Consider the following 10,489-nt stretch of genomic DNA (forward strand, 5'->3'; position numbering starts at 1 on the left):
TGCTTCACGACAAATGTTCTATTGATGAATGAATGCGATGCGCCAGAATCAAAAAGTATAACTACAGGGTGATTGGCAACAGGAAACATACCCAACATCACTGGCTCCCCTTTCAGAATTTCTCCAGCTTGAATATAGAACATCCATCCTGTCTTCCTCTCATCTTTGCCCTTCTGAGCATTCTGATTGGGGTTCTTGTTTGGTGCCTGACCCTATTGTTGATTTGCAGGGGCCTTCTGATAATTTTGATTAGCCTGCCTAGGATATGGACATTCCCTGGAGAAATGGCCAGTCCTTCCACAATTGTAACACGGATAGTTGTGACCCTGGGATGTTGGAGCATTGCCACCAGGAGCATTGGTCGACTGTGAATTCGGATAGGTTATAGCAGGATGGACATTTGACTGTTGCCCAGCTTGAGACTGCGGTGGACGATAAGGAGGACGATTATGATGTACTGGATAATAAATCACCCTCTGCCTCTTCTGATTTCCCCCAAAAGATCCGGACGGCATACTCTTTTTCTTTTTGAGCTCCTTATGCTACCGATACTTTGACTCTGAAGCAATTGCAATATTTACGGCCTCATGATAAGTGACATTGGTGCAAGTTGTCATCATTGTTTGTATCTTGGTATTCAAACCTCTCATAAACCACCTCTTCTTCTTTGCATCAGTATTGACATGTTCTGATGCATATTGTGATAGGTGATTAAATCTTCCCACATACTGCATCACGGTTTGATCTCCTTGCTTCAAAGCAAGGAATTCATCTAGCTTCATTGCCATCACTCCTTCAGGGATATAATGGGCTCTGAAGGCAGTACGGAACTCAGCCTAAGTTATTGGAATGCCAGCTGGTTGCATAGCCACTAAGTTTGCCCACCAAGCACTTGCTGCTCCTCTAAGTTGCTGGGCGGCAAATGTAGGTTTCTGATACTCCGTGCATGGAATAAGGTCAAATTTCTGCTCCATGGTTCGAAGCCAGTCATCAGCCTCCAATGGTTCATCTGCCTTGGTGAACACCGGTGGTCTTGTGTCTGTAAAATCAACATATGTAGCCTCCTGTCTGTTATGGTGGCGACCACGGTTTCCTTGCATCTGATTCTGATTACTTAGAGCGGTCTCATGAAGCAAACGAGAATTTTAAGCTGTCACATTGACAAGTGCGGTTATAGCATCAGCTAAATTTGTTGGAACTGGTGGCGGATCTGGAATACCATCCTCATCTTGTGAAGTTCCAGGGATATACGAACCCCGCGTACGACGCATCTGCTCATAATAAACCAAACTTTATTCACAAGCCTTTATTGAATTGCGCAAAAGCTTACTCCAGACACATTACATAGGGTTTACTAATATAAAAACCAGAACCTGTAAGTACCAAAACAAAGCTACATAGCTTAACTAACGATTATACAACTCTACTCTTTTCCTTAATTACTTCAAACTTCAGGCTCAGTATCCATTCCGGAATTATTACCGCCTTCATCATCACTCTCATTGATCATTACTAATTCTTCAGGATCTTCTTCTTCTTCTTCTTCCGATTCGTTATCATTGGCAAGGATGACACCGGGATCCATGGCATCAGCTTGGGGCTCATGATTTGGATTTAGTAGATTGCTAAGCCTATGAACTTCCTCATGCAGATAAGTATTATGTTCTTCTAAATCTTCTACATAGAATTCTAGCTCATGAGTTCTAGCTCTAGCTACATTTTCTCTCTGCCAAGCTTCATTCCTGCCTTCCACCGTACGAACTAACATACGTTCACAGTTCCTATGCGCGGTGGTGAGATGCCTCAATTGACCCTGTAATTCTCCTACCTGAATAGCATCCAAAGCCCTATCTCTAGTAGCTTGTGCTAATTCTACAGAAATCCTCTGTATCTCTGCTTGGGGATCAGGCCTAGAACTGCTACTGCTAGCACCGTCATTTCTAGGGGCAAGTTGGTGACGAGGAACTCCTTTGGGTCCAGTGGACTTACGGGGCGTCATCTTGGCACGAGCCATACTGTAGGAAGCCAATTTAATCCAAGTAAGACCATTTGATCAAAGTCTAAAGAGCAGCTAGGATGGATTACATTACTCAAACCAAACTCACTACTCAACTCCAGACTAAGAGGTGAAGGAAGTAATGAGTGAATTAATCATGATGCATGAATCGTTCTTACGAACAAAAACATCAAAGCTTATAATACACATAAACAACATTTGTTTTTTTATAGGGCATAGTAAGATTACTACTCCACCACACAAAATCTTTTTAATCAAATAAGGAATGGTGAGAAAGAAATAAGATAAGTCAGAAGCAATTTGGACCAAATTATCAAGTATAATTTAGTCATCCCAAATTATTTTGAAGTTTTTGTAAAACAATATAACAAAAACCTTGTAACGAATGCTCTGATACCATTTTGTGGCAGAACCTCTTAAGTTATAGGGCCCACATGCATCTGTCACTGTCCGACGACCTTTGACATTTATGCATATGTTTCCATTAACTTAAAAAGACTGTCGGGTGTCCTCGGGGAACCCCGAATCATCCACAATTTCCGAGTAGGATCACGTTACAGAGTCATTGCAGTATTACAACATTTATTCAAATATCAATACCAGAGTAAAAACAGTGGAAGTCTTATGATAACATAGTTTACAAACTAGTTGTTTAAAACCTTACAACCTAAGTTCGATACTTATTACAAACCATAGTAGTAGTGGAGTGGCATAATTAACATATACATAACACCCAAAATAAACATCCTGCCCAAGGATCAAACATTTACTTCTCATCGTCAGAACGAACGATAGTCATGCAGCACGATCCAAAACAGATCTGCTCATGAGGCTCACCTGCAACAAGGGTCAATGAACCCTGAGTACAAAAGTACTCAACAAGACTTAACCGAAATAAAACTGATAGAACTCAGGAATGCCAGCTCATGGGATTCAAGGTATGGCTTTAACAATAATCAAAGTTCTTTTGCGTAAAAGCTCTTTAACAAAATTCTTTACTTCAAAGGTAAAACTTTATAAGTACCACATATGAATCTGCCATGATCCGTAATGAGATCATGAACTTCATAACAATCTCTTTCGCAGACCTTTCTCAAGTTCCAGTTATTAATTACTACGATGATGAATAGTGAGTTGAGTCTCCATAACCGAGGAGCAACGACGATTCGAACCGATTATAAACCCAGCTTGGAATTCCAGACCACACAACATATGCAGGTCCCTGACCTCCATATACCAACCTACCCTTAGATCCTCTAAACAAGAACGGGTCCGCGCCACCCAAGAATACAGTACTCCACCAATCCAGCCCATGGCCACATGGGTACATGCTACTCTCGCCATCTCTCCACTCCCAGTGCGCGAGTAGCCATTCTCATAATAGAATAGCCAAGTTAAGGCTTACCGGAGTATGTGGTTAGTACTACAAAGTCTCACCTCATGCAATTCAACAACGGACGGACCTTAATCGACACAGGCGGAAAGAACCCGCTCACAAGACCTCCATGTCTTGTGGCTCACACACACCAAGTCCGCCCGGTCTAGATTTATTACTCCACATTCCCATATCACATGACAACATAAGTTAACCAAGATTCCGTTTAAAGTTCGCAAGTGACAGGTAATCACCGACTTTCATCGTTCTAAGCATAGCTAAGCAAAACTAGGCATATACGAATTTAAAACTGGTAATATGGTAAATATGGAATAACAAGGTTGGTAATGCAACAATTTGTTTTGCACTTGGCTCCTAATCACTTAATGCAGTAAAGAGAAGCAAAAGCGAAATCAATTTGTAAAATACAAGGTAGGGTTGTATGTATCCAGGGCTTGCCTTCGTTGACGGAAAAGTCTGGTTCTTGCGACGTTTCACAAGTATTCGATCCGACCTCAACAGATGGATTAACCTCCTCAACAACTTGATTAACTACCACGTATTCACCTTCGTTCACTACACGTAATAACAATGCCATGTTTAACATGATGCGGAATACGAAACGTGATGCTCGATGATGGATGCAAAAATTCAGAATTTGAATACAACTTTCCTTCACGGTACAGTTGCAAGTCAAACAAACTAAATCTTTTTCGTATTACTTACATCGATTGCCAAGGATCATTATCAACAAATGACCCAAGGTCATCACTCAATCCAAAATTTCAAACAAAACCTAAATCATTAAAGGTTACTATTTGCTTTTATGAATTAATTATTTAATTCAAAATTATGAAATAAATCAACTTATTCTAATTGAGCTCAAAATTTTAGTAAATGTTCATTACATGATAAGTAAGTGGCAAAACAAATTTCATAATTTTTGGACAATTAAATAAGGCTATAAAAATCATGGAAATCCATTTATTAATAAATTGAGCAATTTTTATCACATCCAAAAAGTGCTGAAAACAATATTTCAAATTTTTATTAAATAGTATGCATCACATAGAGGTCACACAAAAATTTTCATAATTTTTGGAGCTCTAATTAAATTTATACAAAAATAACAAAAATAGACACTATTCATTCAAATCTGAAAATAGAAAAATCCATTTGAACGCTGAGTCACTGACAACCCGACCCTACCTGTCATCCCTAACCTCCGACGTTGACCACGACGGCATGCGTGCTGACCAGCGAATTCTCGCCGCCGGTGAGACCAACAGCGACGGCGAGGGTACTAACATGATCACTACGTCACAGCACATCGATTTATGGCACTAACGCGACCAGTTACGGACTGAACCGAGCACTACACCGACCATGGCGGCCACGACGGCGCTGCTGCACTACGCCGGCGATGTGAGACCAGTAAAGCTTAAACGGATAGCTCAGGAAGCACCAGCAGCTCACCCCGAACGAGTTGGAGCCAAGAGCTAAGCTGAATGATCAACGGAGGCGCTGGTCGACGTTCACAGCAACCACGGCGGAGCACGCAATGACGACGGCGATGTTTCAGCGACTGTGGTGGACAAAATGGTCAAACAACCGGGCACAAAGCACCACGGCATCACGGAGAAGCTGAAACAATGCTTCCCGAGGTCAGAAGCTCACCGTAGAGTGCTGGCCACGACGGAGCAGCCACGACGGAGATGTTGCCGGCCGCGAGGAAGAAGAGCGCGCACAGCAAGTTCTTGGCGAATACAGGCGACCAAGGTTGGTTGGCTAGGTGCGCAAGGAATAGGCGAAGCTAGGACAGGCTTTGCCGAGATGGCAACGGTGCTAGGTCGACGGCGAGAGCTCGATGGAGCTGCGGTGGTGGTGACGGGAAAACAGAGGAGGAAGAAAAACGACGACGACGGCGTCTCGGTTCTTATAACGCGACTCAGAAGCTCAAGGAAGCCACGACGGAGCCGTTTCCGTGCCAGCGCGACGCCAAGGACAGCCACGATGCGCCTGGAACGCCGAAGAAGGTCGCCGGCGGTGTAGCTACGGCGGTGAACACTGTTCACAGTATTTACAAGTTTGCCATTCGCCAAAATTCACAAATTACTCTCAAATTTTCATAACAACTCAAAAATCTCCAAAAACAAAAGTTGTTCAAAATCAAAAGTTCTACAACTTTGCTTTTATAACCATTTCCTAATTCGGTCTAGATTTTGAAATGAACTTTTGAATTTGAATAGGGAAATTTAACAAATTACGCCTTTTTGAATTACTCCAAATTTTTCTAAACAACTTGCAAAACTCCAAAAACAAACTTTGTATAACTTGACAAGCTCTACACTTTTTCTTTTGGGCTCAACCCCAAAATATGCTTAGATTTTGAAATAGATTTTCAGGGTAGGATTTAAATGCTGAAAATCGGGGTTTTCTCGAAAAATTCAAAATCCAAACAAACTTTGAACTTGAGTCAAACAATACAATTCAACACATACCACATAAATATAAACTTGTTTTAGTGTATGCATCTCAAAGTTTTCACCAATTGTCAAATGCTTTGCAATGCGTATGATGACATGTCAGGTTTTAGTATTTAAACACCCGAGGTGTTACAATACGTCCCCTAGAAGTTCCCGACGAAGACCCTTTTGAGGTTTGCTCAGTCGCGGATGCTGTCGTGTGGGAGGAATTCGAGCCATGCTCAAACATGTTCCCCCATGCAAATGAGGAGGTACTGAATGATGAAGTGATCGTCATCCACTCCTCTGGCTCAGCAGGCGAGCCGGAAGTCTTCGAGCCATATACCGAGATTCGCCTCCCTGGTATATTTGGCGATGTTGGTCGGCGGTCGGAAGCGCTGTGGGAACAATGCTCTCTGGATGCACCAGCAAAGGCCCATGGTCTCGGGCCATCCGAGCTAGGACTCTGGTCATTGGGTCAGTGACCATGCCTGGGTGCGTTTCATTGGTCCCTTCGATGGTCCAGCCAGAGCCCGTGTCGTCTGCTCTCACCGCTGCCCAATGGACATCATCATCATGCTGGGCCCGACGCTGGTTGTTGATGACGTTGCGAGCGTCTCGGTTCGGCCTGAGGCGTTCGCGCACAGGTGGCCGGTGTGGAACGAGTGCCATGTCAGGTCGTGGTGCAGTTGTGGCCTCCTGTTCTGCACCTAGCGGCTATAGAGGCGAGCGGATGGAATGATGCGTCTAGTGCGACCCTGCTCACCTAGTGGGGAGAGAGGGCATGAGTTAGTGGCACGATGCAGAGCTTTCCATCTGTTGAACGGCGTTGGTCTCCACTAGTGCCTAGAGGTTTCAGTGGACCACCTATTCCTGTGGGTCCATAGGCTCGGGATGGCCGCGCAGAAGCATCGCCGCTGCGACAATGTTCTGGCCAGCCCGAGCGAACTATGGGGGATCGTTCCCCCCATCGATGATGTTGCGCTAGACTTAGTTGGCATGACCCCGAGCGCCGCTCGCTGGGTTATGCGCACGGGGCGCATCGTGGTGCGCCGAGCTCATCGGCGCAGGTGGTGGCTGGTTCTGCCACCTTTGTCATAGCTCCTCGTCGTGCTCCTGGGCACATGCGAGGGCATCTGCACTAGGGTCTAGAGGGTTGTGGGTCTATAGAGACTTCGCTACTATCGGCGGCTATCCTAGGGTGTCTGCCATAGCGCACTCCGAAGATAGAGGGTGGCTAGGTACCACGACATCACCGATGTTGGAGCCATCGCTCTCAACATCGTCATCCCTAAGGTCATGAAAAGAGGTAGGAGCATAGCTCGCCATCCCCATGAATTCGGATGTGAGAGTGGGCGGCGCCAGCATCCTTCGAAGCCCCCGAGCGTACGCGTCCACAGGGGACACGAGGCCATAGGGGAACCGGTCACATGGCGGTCGCAACAGGGACAACAGGGTCCCTCCAGAGAATCGGCGAAAGGCAGTAAATAGCGAGTAAATAACAAAGTGTATGTTACTCACAGTTGGGTTTGAGCCCTGCGTAGGCTCAGAGCGAAGTGCAGGTGCCTCGTCGTTGAAGTCGCCGGGAGTCCTAGAGCCGATGGAGGACGTGCCTCCTCCGATGAGTGCCAGGATAAGTGCCTCCTCATGGAGGTGAAGCATGTCGAGCCGGTCGGCGATGAAGTCTAGGCTTCCAAAGAGGAAGGCCTTGGATGGCTTGAAGACGGGTGGAACCCACAACCCAATAGGTGGGAGTGAGGGAAACTCTAGTGAGCCAAAGCGAGTCATATCGCTTGAGCCTGCCATGGCAAAGATGGCGGAAAAGAGGGCCATTCGATGACCAAAAGCATGAACGTACAGTGTCCTCCCCACGGACGGCGCCAACTATCGGTGCAGAAAGTGACCAACACGTAAATATTTGTAGTATTATCGTACGTTGTGATCTGATGTGTCTAGCACTCAATGACACATGGTTTATACTGGTTCAGACAACATGCCCTACGTCTAGTTTGAGTCGGTCGGTGACTTTATTCCTGAGCCTAGGTGCTCGAAGTTTGTTGTGGGGTTACAAACAAGAGGGAGAAAGATGGGGGTGCAAGAGGTCCGATCGAACTCTGGACCAAAGGGCCGAGAGTGACGGGAGCTCCTACGTGCGCCAAGTATTCGAGCGTGCGCTCTGTGTAGCTTTAGAGTGTCTAAAGCTAGCGGAGGGTGAATCGATCCTGCACGTGGTTGTGCCTTGTTTCTCGCGCCCGACGTGCGGTAGTGGTGGGCCATACCCATGCCACGTCCCGTCTGACCAGGCACCGTCTCGTCGGGCAGGTTGCGTCCCATCGGTCAGGGCGCGTCCCATCGTATCCCATCCGCATTGAATGGGGGAAGGGAGAGGGTTTCTTGCCCCAATCCTTCGCCTTTCCTCAATCTACTGTGCCTCCTCTTTAAATAGGGGAAGGGAGAGGGCTTTCGTCACGTTCCTTCGCCTATTCCCCTACTGCCGCCTTTCCTCCTTCTTTGTTGCCAAGAGCGTTTGTGTGTGGCGGTTCCTAGGTGAAAAAGGGGAGAGCGAGGGAGAGGAGAGACTCACAGATCCATTCGTGAATCCAGAGCACAATGTCGAGCTAGAGGTCATCCGTTGTGAGCGATCCGGTGCTGGCCGCCTTCGCTGAGAAGGGGGTGCTGCCACCAAAGGAGGTGGCGCACTGGAGGGCTCCTTCGGGGGAGGATTCTCTACGTCCTCAGGCCAGCGAGGTCGTCTCCTTCCTCGCCTTCCACGAGCGTAGCCTAGGATATCCTACGCACTGGTTCCTACATGGGCTCCTTAATGAGTGGGGCCTAGAGCTGCAGCACCTCAACCCGACTAGGGTGCTGCATATCGCCGGCTTCGTCACCATCTACGAGGCCTTCCTCAGGATGGAGCCGCACGTGGACTTCTTCTGGTGGCTCTTCTATGGGCAAACTTTGTTGGAGGGGACCCACCTAGGACCACGTCGGTGGGGGGCTTCACGCCTGCAGCTGCTCAGGTTGGCTAGTTCATAAAGTTTTATGAGATGTCAAAGACATCCTCCAGCCATGGCGGTCATACTTCGACAGGCAGCGTCCCTATCCAGGAGCTGGCCCGTTTGCATGGGAAAGTCCAGAGCTCCATGCTCTCCTGCTAAGCATCTATGGGTGCGACGCCTATGAGGTACCTATCGACGCAGGTGGCGGTTGGTTCTGCCGCATTTGTCGTAGCTCCTCGCCGTGCTCCTGGGCACATGCGAGGGCATCTGCGTGAGGGTCTGGAGGGGTGTGGGTCTGTAGAGACTCCGCTAACCCCGACAGCTATCCCGGGGCATCCGCCATAGCGCACTCCTAAGACAGAGGGTGGCTAGGTGCCATGGCGTCGCCGATGCTGTTGCCGTCGCTCTCAACATCATCATCCTTGAGGTCGTGAAAAGAGGCAAGAGCATAGCTCGCTATCCCCATAAATTCGGATGTGAGAGGGGACGGCGCCAGCATCCTTTAGAGCCCCTAGGCGTACGCGTCCGTGGGGACGCGAGGCCATAGGGGAACCAGTCACATGGCGGTTGCGGTAGGGTCAACGGGGTCCCTCCGGAGAATCGGTGAAAGATAGTAAATAGCGAGTAAATAACAAAGCGTACGTTACTCACAGTTGGGTTTGAGCCCTACGTGGGCTCGGAGCGAAGCGCAGGCGCCTCGTCATTGAAGTCGCTGGGAGTCCCAGAGCCGATGGAGGACGCGCCTCCTCTGACGAGTGCCGGAACAAGTGCCTCCTCGCGGAGGTGAAGCAGGTCGAGCTCGAAACTACCATAGCGAGATGGAGGGGAGGGGAAGGAAGGGGAGGTGAGGAGAGGGCGAGGCAGACCGCGTGAGGAAGCGCGTGGTAGGAGTCAAAGTCCTGCGGCAGGCCGCTCTCCGCGCAACCACCTGCACAGTTGCAAACATGTGCAACACCCGATCTACTTTTGAATCATCTAGATGAAACATATGCAACATACATCTAAAGACAGATGAAACACTTAAAACATGCGTGTATAGACATTTGCAACATGTTCAACATCAGATCAACTCTTGAAACATCTAGATGAAGCATTTGAAACAAACATGTTGAAACACCCAATGATTTCAAGTCATCCGATTAATCGCGATTAATCGTCCTAATCGGTCCTGGGTGCTCGATTAGGGACCTCGACCCGATTAGCTCGATTAGGGGCCTGGTCGTCCGACTAATCGTCGCCTAATCGCGATTAGTCGTCCGATTAGGGGTGGGACGACTAGTTTTGGCTGTTTTTTTTGCTGCCGCGCGCGGGCCACTGGGCGAGCGCACCAGAGCGCGAAAACGCAGCTGCGTGAGCGCGCGCGCGGGGTCACGGGCGTGCGTGAGCGTGGGAGGGATAAGGGGTTTTGGCTGGTAGCGACAAAAATTTCACGAGAAATTAACAGCCGTCGCCGGCCCTGTGCTCACGACTCGCGAGTCGCGCCCGCCCTCTGCTCCGCCGGTGGCCGGCGCCCCTGCAGCCTGCTCCTGCCGGTGGCCCTCTGCTCCGGCGGTCCCGCCCGCCCTCTGCTCCCGCGATGGCCAGCCGCCCAGCCCTCTGCATCCTGCTCCCGCCGGCGGCCATCTGCGCCAGT

This window comes from Miscanthus floridulus, chromosome 17 (assembly GCF_019320115.1).
Source record: "Miscanthus floridulus cultivar M001 chromosome 17, ASM1932011v1, whole genome shotgun sequence".
NCBI classification, from domain to species: Eukaryota; Viridiplantae; Streptophyta; class Magnoliopsida; order Poales; family Poaceae; genus Miscanthus; species Miscanthus floridulus.